The 15575-nt window shown below is 46.2% G+C and overlaps 1 protein-coding gene across 9 annotated transcripts in view; it reads right to left on the bottom strand.

The window, feature by feature from the left end:
• TNRC6B (trinucleotide repeat containing adaptor 6B) overlaps positions 1-10342 on the bottom strand; it is a 261883-nt gene extending 251541 nt beyond the window's left edge. For 3 of the 9 annotated variants that reach the window (XM_045083814.1, XM_045083818.1, XM_045083812.1), the window contains exon 1: positions 9721-10341. The gene's annotated coding sequence lies outside the window, so the exon portion shown is untranslated. Of the gene's footprint in view, positions 1-9584 lie in introns of all 9 variants that reach the window. The other 6 variants (XM_045083826.1, XM_045083821.1, XM_045083823.1 and 3 more) reach the window with 5 other exon arrangements.
• Between the last annotated feature and the right edge of the window lie 5233 nt (positions 10343-15575).

The raw sequence follows: 15575 nt of genomic DNA on the forward strand, positions 1-15575 counted from the left end.
AACAACCTTCAAGATGTAGAAATGTACACATACCCCGAGGCTCTTTTGGGTACTCCTTTCTGATCTTATCCCTTTCACTGGTTCAGCATCTGGGCCTTGAGAGACAGATCAGCACTCACCTCAGGCAGTCAAGCAAGAGGTCACTTCCTTTACTCTGGGCTCCTATAGATAAACTTAATGAGTCACCACTTTCTAGTTCTACCTGATATCATTAGCATAGTTACATGTACAGTGACAAGAACCATTCTGGTTTATGACTCATCTTCTTTGAATGCTACTATTTTGTTTTGTTTTGTTGAGTATATTTGACACTGAATGGCATATTATAATGCCTTTATGAATTCAAATATACAGAATCACATCATTATTTCTAAGATCATTTCTAGTATTGAAACGCAATATAACCTAAGAGTCTGAGGCTGACATGTCACAGCCTATTAAGTCAGCTGTTGGCCCTGTACCCCCAGACCAGCTTTATAAAGCATACCACTGTGCTAACCCTCTTCTCCATGTGCTAAATGTGCTCCTTTGTGCCTCTGCACAGGCTGTTCCCACTGCCTGAAGTGCCCTTTTCTTCCGTGACTTACTGGGAGTGCTTCCTTCCCTGGAAAGGTTTTCTTGACCTCCAGTTGTATTGATGACCTTCCTTCCCTCCTGCCCCATCCCTTGCAATGTCTATCACAGCTTTTATTACATCAGATGGCACTCCTCTGTGCCCAAGTCAGCCTCACCCACGTGGCTGTGCACTGCTTGGGAGCAAAGATCTCTTCTCATCCCATTCTTGTAGTCCTAGCTTTTCTTTTTTTTTCTTCCTTTCCTTACTTTTTTTTTTTTTTTAAGATTTATTTATTTTGAGTAAGAGAGAGAGAAAAGGAGGGAGGGAGAGGGCATGCAAAAGCAGGGGGCCAGGCAGAGGGAGAGGGAGAAAAGCAGACTCTTTACTAAGAGGGGAATCTCTCTCTCAGAGCCCCCCCCACCCCCCCCATGGCCTGCAGGGCTCAATCCTACAACCTTGAGATCATGACCTCAGCAGAAAGCAAGAGTTGGACACCCAATCAACTGAGCCACCCTGGTGCCCCATAAGATTTTAAGAGGTATAACCACTCTGATCATTTCTACTAATAAGGATTAAAAGGATACTCATTAAACTCTAAAATAAGATTTTCAGGGGCGCCTGGGTGGCTCAGTGGGTTAAGCCTCTGCCTTCAGCTCAGGTCATGATCCCACAGTCCTGGGATCCAGCCCCAGATCCGGCTCTCTGCTAGCAGGGAGCCTACTTCCTCCTCTCTTTGCCTGCCTCTCTGCCTACTTGTGATCTCTCTCTCTGTTGAATGAATAAATAAAATCTTAAAAAATAAATAAAATAAGATTTTCAGACAACTTAAAAAATTTAAGAACAATATTCTTTCTGTAATTCTCAAATGTTTACCAATTTCAACTAGAAATTTAAAAAAAAAAAAAAGAACTTGGAGACAAAAGGGAAGCCCCACCCTGCCCCCATATATTTATTTAAACTGTTAGAATGACTACTTTTTTTGGACTCACTACTTTTTAAAAATTCTATTTTTAGTTCTCTTTCCTAACTTCATTTGAAAAATACTTATGAGTACCTACTATATGCAACTTACAGTACTAGATACTGGTTACACAAATGTGAACAAATCAGACAAGGTATTTTTCCTCACATAGGTATGTTCTAACAAAGAAACTACACAAATTACATCGTTATTCCATGACAATTCTGCTAAGTGTTCTGAGTGTTTAAAAGGAGCGCATCTAAGGGTGCCTAGCTGTTCCAGTGGGTTAAGCACATGACTCTTGACTTCAGGGTTGTGAATTTGAGCCCCACATTGGGTGCAGAAGTTACTTAAAAATAGATCTTGAAGAAAAAAAAAAGGAGCACATCTAATCTGAGGTGGGGATAATTAGGAAGTCACTAAAGAAGTGACACATAAACTGAGCTCTGAGGATTGAGGAGGCATCAACTAAGGTCAGGTATGGGGGCTTCCAGGCTATGGGAATAGCAAGTGTAAGGAGGAGACCTTGAGTGAAGAGGAAAATGCATTTCAGGGACCAGAAGAGGGTCAATGTGGTGAGAGTTCAGGCAGCAAAGGGGAGAATGACCGGAAATGAGGCAGGGTCTTCACTGGGTCTTCAGAGAACATGAGAGATCAGTTATTTCTTTTCCTGAAGTTTATACTCCAAGAGAGGATGGCAAGGCTTTTGGGACTCATTAACAATTTTAAATAAGGGACAAGTATGATCAGATTTACAACTTGTTTTTTGAGTAAATGTTTTACATTTGCGGTATAACACAGAACAGATACACAGTTTTAAAAGATGATACTTGCAGCTTCAACAATTCTCTACTTACAAAAGAGAACACAGAAGTTCTGAAAAGCTAAGTAATTTATTTGAGGACCTCAAATGTTTAATGAGGTCAGAGCGGGTACAATATGGCAGGCACAGTACAGTGTGTGCTTAGGAATGCAGAGATGAATACAAGAGTTCTGTGCTAAAGAAACATACAATCTAGTGACAGACCTAGAAACGTGATATAGTGCAGTCATGCTAGGAATGAGTAAAGATATAACGGAGCAGAGAAAAATTAAATCTTCTTAGGAAGCATTAATCATTTTGTCTCTGTGTTAAAGGGGCATTTTTTCCATACTATTATTTACAGTTTTTGAATTTTCATTCATTCCTGTACTTGGAATATGGTACGGATTCAAGCAAATGTCTGCCATACAGACCAATCACTACTTTAACTCCCAGTGCGGTGCCTTTCCAAAACCAAATGCGTTTCTAACTCTGGGAGAGTATGCATTAATTTCAAGGAGCTCTTTTGAAGCTGCTTTCTGAGACAGTTTACAAACCACAAGAGAAATCTCATTCAATTAAAGCCAAACTTCATTTCTGACCCAACCTGAAAACCCATAATAATGTCTAAACAGTTATCATTTTTTAATCTTTATTCAACTTTTTAACCATCACCAATGGGCACTAACAAACGTTTTAAGTAATCTCTATGCCCCCAATGCGGGGCAGGACTCCAAGAGCAAGAGTCACATGCTCTAAAGACTGAGCTAGCCAGGTGCCCTAAAACAGTTACTTGTTATTTTTTGTTTTTTTAAGATTTTATATTTTAAGTAATCTCTATACTCAAAGTGGGGCTTAAACTTAAACTCGGAGATCAAGTGTTGCATGCTCCTCTGACTGAGCCTGCCAGGTGCCCAAACAGTTATTTTTTTGTTGATATCTCTTTTTTTTTTTAAGAGTTTATTTATTTATTTGACAGACAGATCACAAGTAGGGAGAGAGAGAGGAGGAAGCAGGCTCCCCACTGAGCCCAATGTGGGGCTTGATCCCAGGACCCTGGGATCATGACCTGAGTTGAAGGCAGAGGCTTTAACCCACTGAGCCACCCAGGTGCCCCCCTTTTTTCTTAAATCGGGGCTAGAACTCATGATCTGAGATCAAGACTTGAATGCTTAGCCGACGGAGCCACCCAAGCACACCCCAACAGTTATTTTTTAAAGCAAATCTTCATTCAGAAGAAATGCTCCTATGAAGACAATCAAGAAAATATTCCATATACTCCTCCATAATCCATGATCTCTGAACCGAAATGACTTACATTTTAGTTTCTACTTGGAAAGATATAATATAAAACATAAAATAAAACAAGATATAAGGTAACATTTGTTCACTTATTTACAGTATTTATGGACTGCCTACGACAGGTCAGCACAGGAGCTGTAAGGATTGCAAAGATGAGCAGGACAAAAACCTGCCTTCAAGAACTTATAGTCTGATGGGGGAAGCCAACAGCACACAACTCAGGACAGTGAGAGCTGAAATTCAGCAGGTACACACAGATGAGAACACAGAGGCTCTGCACAGCTGCCATCAGTTCTAATTCGTCAGTACCCGTGCCTTTTTTTTTTTTTTTAAGATTTTTATTTCTTTATTTAACAAAGAGAGAGAGATCACAAGTAGGCAGAGAGGCAGGCAGAGAGAGGGGGGAAATGCGCTCCCTGCTGAGCAGAGAGCCCGATGTGAGGCTTGATCCCAGGACCCTGAGATCATGACCTGAGCAGAAGGCAAAGGCTTAACCCACTGAGCCACCCAGGCGCCCCTCAATATCAGTTTTAAAATACTTGAACTTTACCTCAGATAACAATGCAAAGGCGTAAATATTTTAAGTACTTACTTTATAGCAGAACAGCAACACACACAAAAATAAGGATAAAGGGTCAGAGGAAATGGTGAGAAGTGAAGTTTTGGGATACCTCAGGATTCCCGAGCAAGGAAGGTCACCGTATTTGGATGAGGAACTGGTTGTAGATAGGAAATAGTTATCAAAAGGCTGGTGGCTGGAATTAGCTAGGAAGAGCTAGGTATAGCGCTCCAACCATACTGAGTACGTGGTGCAGAGCTGTGCTGTCCAACATGGTAGCCATTAGCAGCCGGTGGCTGCTGAGCACTTGAAAAGCAGTTAGTCTGAATTGAGATGAAGTGAAAAATACACTCCAAATTTCAAAGGCCTAACATAAAAAAAATTGTAAAACATCTCTGTAATTTTTTCTACTGATTACGTTTACATAAAATAATTTGGATATACTGAAGTAAATAAGATTTTATGAAAATCTACTTCACCCTACTTTTTAACTGTGGCTACCAGAATATTCATGACTACGTATGTGGCTCACGTTTATGGCTCGCATTCCATGTCACTGGACAGTGCTAGTCCAGAGTGCCTGGAATAACAACTGAGGAGTTGAAGCCCTCTAGGCAATGAAACACCACTAAAGGTTTTCAACCTTAAGTGCCTGTGGTTGATTTGGGGAGGGGGCAGGGTACGTAAAAAAGCACCGTTTCAGGAAGATCAGTGCGGGGCGATCTGGAGGGTCAAGACACTAGAGGCAGTTGTCAATGTCAAAAGGCTGGCAAATGTCAAAGGGTAAGCAGGCTCAGCTGGAAAGCAGACAAGGTCTTTAGAAGCCACAGGCTGGGTGGAGAGAGGAAGAAGAGATCAAGAGCAGGGGTTGGTGAGCGAAGAGTAACAGCTACAGGCACTGGTCCCAGCCTGTACTTGGACAACCAAGGTGCACTGCTCAGCAGACTCAGCAAGCTCAGCCAGTCAGGGTTAGATCTAGGACGCCTCAGAGGGCTCCCAGGCAGGGGCACACTTCAGAAGGAGAAAAGGCTTGGTGCCATCTTCAGCAATTTCAGCTTTGTGTGTGGCAAGACTCCCGACAGTGAGATCAAGTCCCAGAGAAGGTAGGAGGTAGAAGGCAAGGCTACCAGGAACTACAAGAAAGCAATACATTATAAAAACAAAATCCAGACTCATAACACAGCCAACAAATATTTACTGGCAGTTTATTGTACGCCTGATACTTGGCTCGGCTCTGGAGACATGGGAAACAAAACAGACATGGTCCTGAATCACAATCGTGGTGAGAGCTATGAAAAAGGAACAGGAGCTTTTCAAAGACCTGACTGAGGCTGGATGGAGTGGTGGAAGGTCATAGAAGAAAGTGTCTCTGAAGAAGTGACAATTTAATCTGAACCCTGAAGTCAGGTGGGTGAAGATTAAGGAGGAGGCAGGGGAGGAACAGTCCAAGCCCGGAGAGTGGTATGTGGTATGTGCAAAAACCTTAAACCTGCAAAAGGCTTGGGTAATTCAAGGAATTGAAAGAAAAACCAAGTAACTGGGATATCCAAAGTGGGGGGGGAGGTGGGCCATAAAAGAGATGAGAGAAGGTTGGAGAGGGAGGCAGAAGCCAGATCTTACCAAGCCTCAAAGGATGAAAAATAAAATCCCAAACAGGCCTCAGTGCAACTGGAAGCCACAAGGGCTTCTGACCAGAGAAGTGGTCCAAACCTGATGGTGTTCTAAGGACTCCAATTACCTACGCTCCGCTCAGACTACTGAATGGGAGCCAGCTTGGCAGCAAAGGCCAATATTTGTAGCTAAGTAGCAGGATTCCGGGTCTGGGATAAGAGAATTTATTATACGGCCCTCCAAGTGTTCCAGGGTTCCAAGCAGGGAGACGGACGGCATCACCAAAATGTACAGAAAAATCTGATGGAAGAACTGGTTTAGAAGGCAAAGTTAAACAAAACTTTAAACATACTGAGTAGGAAGGCACAGTGCATTCCAGCAGGTAAATACTCATGTTGTTTTGGAGTACAGAAGAGAGATCAGGCATGGATATGGAGGTTAGCAGATCTAAATGTGATAGATAGTTTTAAGTCCCCAAAGTAAATAACATTTTTCAGGAGTAGGCAGAGAAAAATAAAAGAATAACAAACAACAAAAGGAGCCTAAGACTGTTTGTTTATCTCCAGGATAGAAGTCAGGAGGAAGGGGAATCAAAAGGAATATAGTATGAGGATGTTTTTTTGAGGGAATGATATCTGTATCCTGACTGTGGTGGTGGTTACATGAACCTATACACGTGTTCACATTCATAGAACTGTACACATATTAAAAGCTAATGTGAGGGACGCCTGGGTGGCTCAGTGGGTTAAACCTCTGCCTTCAGCTCAGGTCACGATCCCAGAGTCCTGGGATCAAGCCCCACATAGGGCTCTCTGCTCAGCAGGAAGCCTGCTTCCCCACACCCTCTGCCTGCCTCTCTGCCTACTTGTGATCTCTGTCTGTCAAATAAATAAAATCTTTAAAAATTAAATTAAATTAAATTTAAAAAAATAAAAATAAAAGCTAATGTGACTGTTATTTTTTAAAGGGGGAGGGGTAGTCAAAAGGACTGACTGCTGCAAGGAGACATAACAGGATAAATCCGAGAAAGATGCTCTGGGACTTTTAACCATTAGGTAACTGGCAACCTTGGAAAAAAGCCTCACAAAGGCTGGGAGCCAGGCTGTAAAGGTTCAAAGCATAACTCGAGCAGTGAAGGAAAGCACTCAGTACAGCCTCCTCTTTTAGAACTCCGGAGGTGAAAGGAAAAACAGAATGGCACATAGCTCAAACAGTAAGAACTGGGAGATTTAGCAAACTGGCAGAGCCAACCTTCCACACCACGAGTGGCTCCATTCCAGCGTTTTTCTAGAATACGCATTTTGCACATGAACTATTCACTTTCTTATTGTCCCATTAAACTAAAACTGTTAAACCCGAAGTCATTACATTTTTGACTGTGCTCCTTAGTCCGCTAACATTTACTGTGTTCCTACTATGTGCCACGCACTGTCCTAGATACAAAAGTGAGCAATGCCTTGTCCCTAGATGAGCATTTTTCACAATAACAAGGTCCTGGGGGTAGAGATTTGCATAAAGCGCTCCGAAAACCTTGCCCTTCTGAATTGAATGTATTTGTATTTGTAAGAATTAAAGAAGGAAGAAATAAAAACAAAGCTGGGATGTAATTTTGTAAAAATGTTCTTAATTTCTAAAAACTAAGAATGAATTTAATTTAATACTGACGTCTTAAGTTAGGCATAGGCAGCCTCACCATCAGTGGCACTTCTCATTTCTTTTCCTACTTTTCAGAGTCCTTTCTGCCTTATTTCCTCAGGATAAATTAGGAGGCAAAATGGAGTAAGTGCAGGCTTTGAAACCAGACAGACGTGAAACTAACTAAACCTATCCCTCCAAGTTCCTAGCTGTGCAGCTCTTGGATGGTCTTTTTCCTAGCCACAAAACAGTGATGTCACCTACATGACAGATCTGAGGTAAGGATTAGAACAACAACAACAACAAAAATACAGAGGCTGGCATATTAGAAAGCAGTGAATGTTGGTTAATATTTTTACCATCATTTGAACAAATAATATTGTTCTGACTTAAAACATTTTTAAGTGCTTCTATTTTTAAAAAAATATTTATTTATTTATTGGAGAGAGAGAGAGAGAGAAAGGAAGAGAGCATGAGAGGGTTAAGGGTCAGAGGGAGAAGCAGACTCCCTGCCGAGCAGGGAGCCCGATGTGGGACTCAATCCCTAGATGCCAGGATCATGACCTGAGCCAAAGGCAGACGCTCAACCAACTGAGCCACCCAGGTGCCCTTAAGTGCTTCTATTTTAATGAAGAAGAAAAAAAAATTTTCAAGGGCACAGCATGTATATTGTACTTTAGAAAAACAGCTTGGTAATTTCTTCTTCTTAAGTCCTATCAGAAACTATTCTGCTCAAATAATGATGTTTGTTTGGGACAAGCACCTAAAAACAGCCAAGAACCAAGAAAATATAAAGGCAGCTGTTACCATCATCGCTGTGTCCAAGTGGGACAAGCCAGTGGCTTTGTGTTCTGGATCCCTTAGTGTAGGTACCTACTCCATTCATATCCCTTCCACTACCTACCTACAGCCACACAGCACGCTGCAGGGGTGCTAAAAGTTCTGCTTTTAAAGAGGCATTTACACAACACTACCAAAACAATAAATCTAGTTTCAAAGCAGAAATCACTGATGCCTCTCCAAATCAACAGGAAGCTATCCTCCACTGAAATTCCCCACAACTATGAAGGAAATAGCCTCTATTCTTAAACTTTCACAAGATGCTAAGATGCAAGATGTTTATACACCTTATTTCTGTACGCTTAACTCCTGGGAGTGGCCGGGCAGGGGTAGGAAGGCAACCCATAACGTTTTATTCCCTATGGAGAAATATCTCTGGCCAATTCTGTCTTGCATAATTTTGCTTATATTGTAATACAAATGACCACCTTGAAATTCGTCTTATTCCTCGCACCATTTCCAGCATAGATGCTGAAGAGTAATAAAACAGCCGAGAGATACGTGAGAAAGCAAGAAATCTTAAAAGACAGAGACTAGTACACTGTCCTTAAAGAATTGAGGATGGGCTGGTCCTCACTTAAGACACCTAACAAGAAGCTACGGTTACTGGGTGTCCTCAGCCACTTTAGGGTGCCTGCCCCCCCGCTGGCTAACAAACCCGCTAGTTTGAAGCTAAGGGGAGCCAGCTCAGGAGGACACAGGAAACACCCCTCATGCCGTCTGGTCCCATTTCCTCGTGGCCAGCCTGAATCGCCTCTCGAAGGTGGCCACGCCGCAGGGCTCTAAGGTGAGGGGGGCGACACCCCCCCGCACACCCCCGGCCCGGATTAAGCAGGGGAACGCGTTCGCGCTGTCACGCAGCTCCCGCGCCGGCAGGGACCGGGAGGCTCGGAGGCCTGACGCCTCCCTCGGCACCACCCGCCCCGCCAGGCAGGGGGCCCGACGCGCCTCCGCGGGGGCCCCCCGCTCTCCGCCGCGACAGGAGCGCCTCGCCGCCCCGGAGGCCCCCCAGCGACGGGAAGCGAACCCGACTCGACCAGCCCACCCGGAAGCCCTCCCCCAGCTCACACCTGCTGGCGCGTGACGCCCGGAGCCGCGCGCGCCCGCCCGCCTGCCCCGGCCCTGCCATTCCCGGCGCCCCTTCTCTGCGCGCGGGACGTGGCCCGCGTCCCTCCCCGCCCCGGGGTCAAACCCACCACACTCCCGCCCAGACGGAGCGCGAGCTCAACGCCGCCGCCCCCGCCGGGGCCCGCGCGCGCTCCCGCCCCCCGCCCAGGCCCTGTCCCCGCCGCGCGCGCTCACTCGCGAGGACACGCACACGCTGCGCCTCAGCTTGACAGGCCGGCCCGCGCCGCGCGCTCCCGCGGCTGTCCTCGCCCACCCGGCCGCCCAGCTCTGACTGGGCGGTGCGCGGGGGAGGGGAAGGGCGGCAGTGGCCGTCGGTCCTCACTCACCGCCGAGCCGCGCCGGCTCCCAGTGCGCGGCGTTCCGCTGTGAGGCGATGCGCTGCGATGCGCGCGGTCCCCGCTTCTCCGCAAGCAATGGAGGCGACGTAGTAGGGGGACTGAAGGGGCGCGGGGGGTCACTCCCTCCCGCTTCACCTCCCAGAAACACGGGGACCCCAGAAACTAAAAACAAAATAAACAAACTTTCCCCTCCGCCTCCCTCCCCCAAAACCACAACACAAACACTCGGGAGCCCGCCCAGAGCCCCACTCCATTGGCCGTAGGGAGGATGCTTCCGGCTCTCACTGGCTGACTTTTGTGCCCATCAAGCTGCGGTTCCGCCCCTCCAATTCCTCGCCGCTGCCGTCGCCCCTCATTGGTCAAGGGCTTCCCGTTTGACGAGCTAGGATTGGCTGAGCCGCCTGCGCCAATCATTCGGGGACACACCCCCTCAGCATCCCAGAGGCCGCTTCCTTGGTCGCGGACGCGGAGAGGCGAAGGGGAAACTAGAGCATGATGGCGGCCGAGCTCACTTGGCGCAACCATTCTCTTTTTTCTTTTTTTAGCTCATTGGTGCCTCGCCCTCGCGCTGTTTCCCCTGAGCTCCTCTCTCCATCCAGTATTGCCTAATAACGGAATCTATACGCGCCGGCTCCTTGATTTATCCCCTTCGAAGTGCTGAGTGTGGGCTGGCTGTGCGTCATTGGACTGTCAGAATGTCACTCTCTAGTCAAATCTTCAAGCTATTGGTGGGGCAGGCAGAAAACCCGTCCAACAACAAGGACTAGTGCCATTGGTTTGACTCCACAGAGTTCTTTCCTGGTACCTTATTGGGTAAATAGGCGCGTCCGTCAGATCGGATTCTCGGTGCTACGGTTAATTGTTCGCCGAGAGTTTGGATGACTCTGGTCGTTTGGCCCGTAGTTGACGATAATAATGACTGTCGTTTATTTTGTGCCTGCTTTGTGACAACTACTGTTCTGGGGTTTTTACAGGGATTTTCTGGCTAAATCTGTGAGTTTTACATTCTCTGAATTTTACAGATAGAAACGAAGGCTCTCAAGAGATGTAGGACACCTTCCCAAGGTCACCCAGATAGAACGTAATTGGTGAACCCGGCGTTGGTCCTAGGACCGTCTGACTCCAGAGCCTTTGCTCTTTTAATTGGCGCCTCTTCCTTCGGAATCTTACCTGATAGCCAACGCAGCATCTTCAAAATGTGTTTATTCCGAATTCAAGTCTCCCCCCCGCCCCCCCGCCCCATCAGTTTCTGTAGGTGACATTGTGGGAGACTAAAGCTGTGGAGAGGTTGTCATTGCCGCCACCGCATTCTCCTCTCCTCTACGGCACCCGTTCCTCTCCACCCCAGAGTAAACCATCTTGGTGTTTCCTGACCAGAAGCCCATCTACTTCTGTGTTTATTTTCTCAGCTTTATAAATGAGCATTTCTACCATCCTTGTGTGCCAAGCCTACCGCCTCAACCCTCCCTCATCTATCTCCAGCTCACTCTTTGGAGAGAGACCTCAGAAAGAGAGTCTAAAGAGAGATAAAGAGTAAATTGCTTTAGAAATAAATAATTTATTACATGCAAATGGAACAGCCCTTCAGCTCCTGGGAAGCTTCCAGAGTGGCCCCTGATGCTGTGCGAGTCGTGTGCTCCTGGCTCCTTGCCATTAGATTCTTTCTCTGTGGCAGCTTTCAGGGAAGTGAATCCAACATTCCAGCCAGGGGAGGGCAGGATGCTTAGGACCCACTGCCAAAGAGCCAGCCCCAGCCTCTGGGACTGAAATGATCTCCAGGAGCACAGCTCTGGACTCCAGCCTGCATTCCGTCTCGGGTAATTAACATTTTACCATCCCAAATCCCCATCCCCTGTAGCTTCAGTGGGATCACGGCCCTTGTTTCACTTCCTGATCCAAGCTGTTGTGTAACCTCGTTGGCACTGCTTTAGTAATAAAACAACCACTGTAATACTGTAATGCTCAACACTTAACAGATTTTCAGCAGAGGAAGACAAGGCATTTCACAAACATCAATTAAGATTAAGTGGCAGGTAATTCCTGGCAACTGCCACAGCAGGACAGAAGAAAGATCATGAGTCAAATTCTAATAAAGGTCCTAAGAACCTGAATCCTTATAAGAACATGCACATACCCCATCCTAGCATTCCAATATGGGGATTCTGAATCAGAAGACACAATGAATGAGAAATGTTCAGAGTTCAAAACCTTTCTTATCTTCATTTTGGTTCTTTGTAACTCTTTTCACCCATAAACCAGTGCTTGGTTTTACAGTTCATTGTCAAACACATCTGTCTGCCCCCACTTAGTTGTAAGTTCCTTGAAAACAAATGGTTTCTTTTTCATCTTTGTATCCCTTATATTGTTCTGATTATAAAAGGTCCCCAAACAAATAATTATTCAATAAATGTTTATTGAGTCTGTCAGCACTTTCCTAAGGTAGAAGGGCTATCCAGTTGAATAAAACACCTCTGCCTTCAGGGAACCTTCAAGTCTAGTGGTGGTGGCCAAAAGATAAAAATCATTACAGTGCAGGTGGTTTGGAAGGACACGGGAGGAACATAGGACTCAAGCTTTGCAGGACAGGGATGGATTCCCAGAAGAAGTGACATCTACAAGGAGACCTAAAGGATGAAATGTGGTTAGCTGACCAAGGGACTGATGATGTATGGTGACCTGCAGTGTTTTCTCTCTGTGTGCAGGGAACAAGAGGGGACTATCCAGGAATGGCCAAAGCCAGTTCTTCCTATAATCTTTTTTAAAAATATATTTTTAAAATAATTTAATTATTTATCTGGCAGACAGAGATCACAAGTAGGCAGAGAGGCAGGCAGAGAGAGAGAGAAGAGGAAGCAGGCTTCCTGCTGAGCAGAGAGCCTGATGCAGGACTCAATCCCAGGACCCTCAGATCATGACCTGAGGTGAAGGCACAGCCTCAACCTGAGCCACCCAGGAGCCCCAGTTCTTCCTATAATCTTGTTCGTGAGGGCCTTCAGCTATCCATCTGCTCTGCCTCATTGTACTTTCCCTCCCTTGGAGAAAGCAGAAAGCTGCAACCCCTGTCGTGTTTGCCCACCTGAGAACAGGAAAATAATTTCCAAATAAGATTGCTGTTCTTCCAACAATAAAAGTAACGCTAAGTAAAGATTTCAGACAGTACAGAAAGCTTTAAAGTGGAGAATAAAAGCTCTCTCAAATCCTTACTAGCACCAACTCCTATGAAGGAGAGTATCTAACCCAGACTTCTCATGGATAGACCCACATGTAGATTTTTTTCTTCCCACAAATAGTGGGGTGTGGCTTAACGTGTACACTCTGGGAGCTCTCCTTGCTCAGAACTGCAGCTTTGGGTGAAACCTGCTCTCACTTTCTATACTTATGGCAAGGAGGCCAATAAATCAAATGTTTATTGTGGAGGCTGATGGTTTCAAATTCCTGTTGCTGGAAATAACAAATTACCACCTGTTACAGGAGTTTGGGGCTTGCTCAGGCTAGTGTAGAGTCAATGAATTGAGGGGGGTGGGGAGCCTGCTGTGCCCACTACCTTGGGTTTGGGCTTATGGGTTTGCTTTGGTGGTTGTGGAGTCAGTCCATGCCCTGAAAAGGCAGCCCAGGTCAGAGAATAACATGCCAGGATGCTCTCCTATGCTGTCTTTCTCATTTCTTCTCTGCACACTACTTGGGGAAAATATTTTTTGTTTGTTTGTTCCAACTCACCCAGCTTTGAGAGTAAAAAAAAAAACCTCATCAAGCCCTGCACAGTTGTATTTAGGCCAAGTGCAGTATGTTCTTGGAGTGCCTTACTATTCTTAGAGCTCTATATGTAGGGTTCTATACAGTTGGCTTTTTGCTGGAAGGGAAGGCAGATTTGATGAGTGATAGCTGCTTTGGATGGCTACCAAAAATGCTCTAAGCCATTCCAAGCAACAGGCCTTCCTTTCTTCCCTTGAGAGATTGCTCTGTGATCCCTGAACACATTGCATTGGCCTGGACAAAATCCAATGCAGCGGGAATTTCTGTGAACGATTCTGCAATGACCCACAAGCTCAGGGTGACATAGCCCGCTGGATCTGCTCCAACTCTGATTTCTGTGCCACAGAAGAACTCCGTCCACCCTTCACACTGGCCTCTCATTGCTATGAGACATTGGAAGTGTTTGTAAAGCGTTCTCCAATTCTCCATTCGTATAACCATGGGAAGATCCCTGTGAAGGAACCTAATCCAAAAGACGAGAAGCCTGCTGACAGCTGATACTGCTTACTGGGGTAGTGGGTATGGCCAGAGCCAAGGCCAAGAGCAGTAGGGGAGGGGAACTTTCTAGGGGGTGCTGATTATAGAGGACGTGCTTAGAAGCATTTATTACATGTCTGGTAGCATTTATTGTAGAACAAAGCCCTTGTGAAAGACGCTATGCTACTTCTAGATCATTTCTATTCTTATGACCACACTTCCAGAGAAACTTCCTATGAAGCAGCCAACCCTGGGCTCCTCCTGTTTGCTGGCCAATGCTAGACCCACAGGAGGCTCACAAGGGAACCAGAGTGGCTGTTAATAATAGCTACCCTTTCATGAACACTTGCTTGCTGTCTATCAGACACTACATTGAGGGCTTTACCCAGATCGCAGCAGCTAATCTGCACAACCTTGGTTATCCCCATTTTCCAGATAGGGAAACCGAGGCACTGAGGGCTGACGAATTTGCTCCAGGTCCTCATAGATAATAACCTCGCAGCGGAACCCGGACATTCCGACTCCAATGAGTAAGCTCTCTTCTTCGCTGCTGCATTGCCCCAGACATCTACTTTGAGAATGCCACCGTGCAGCTGGGGAGACAACAGGCTTCCAGAGGAGCCGTTGCCCTCATCGCCGTCAGTAGCTCAACTCCACGCTCCTTTCTCCTACAAACACAGAGAAAGAGGTGTGCCTCTTCTTGGCTAACTTACTGCCTCCAGTGGTCCTTCCTCCGCATCCCAGTTGGGAACTGGCTCTCCTTACACCCCCTTCAAAGCAACCTCCTTTCTTCGTGCCCTTTCTCCCTGTGCTTTTTCTCAGCCTTTTAAATACTGGCCTGAGGCCATCTCCACCGGTGCCCCTCCTTTAAACCTGGTCCGCACACTCTTCTGACACTCATTTCTCCAAGCTCATCTGTGACCTCTTGTGGCCAAGATCCAAGAGCCTGTCTCAGTTCTTGTTTCCATGGCTTCATCACTACGTTTTACTCCGAGAATCTTCTCTTGGCTTCCCAAAATAGCCAGCTTCCCTCCTACCTCTACAACTGTTCATGCTCTTTTTCATACCACCTCTTTCTCTAAGCTCTTTCAAAGGAGTCTGTCTGCTCTTCTCTCCTTATGTTGCCTTCTGGGGGCATGGGGTGGGGGCGGGGAGTTGGGTCATTGTCCTGCCTTCACCCGGAAGACCCGGAAGATTGTCAACTCCCCGGCTCCAGGCTTCCTTAGGCAGCCCACCCGCTGTTCACCTTGCGCAAGACACAGGCACCGAGTGGCCATCTCTTCCCTTCTAAAATGAATATATTGAATCAGATTTGCTCTTCTAGGCTCTAAAATGAAACCTGAAGTTTTTCAGCACATACCATGCCCAGGCAGGACCAGCTATATAATTTGTGGCCATGCAAAATGAAAGCACGGGGCTCCTTGTCCCGAAATCATTAAGAATTTCAAGAAGGCAACAGCAGAGCATTAAACCTGAAGTGGGACCCTTCACCTTCTGAGTGTGGGGCCCTGTGGGACGGCGGAGGCTGCCTGCCCATGAAGCCAGCCCAGCGCCAGGCACTGTTCTCAGGATTTTATACGTATTAGCTTATTCAGTCCTCATAACAACCTTAA

This window comes from Mustela putorius, unplaced genomic scaffold (genome assembly GCF_011764305.1).
Source record: "Mustela putorius furo isolate JIRA1106 unplaced genomic scaffold, ASM1176430v1.1 tig00000738_pilon_pilon_pilon, whole genome shotgun sequence".
In the NCBI taxonomy this organism is placed as follows: domain Eukaryota; kingdom Metazoa; phylum Chordata; class Mammalia; order Carnivora; family Mustelidae; genus Mustela; species Mustela putorius.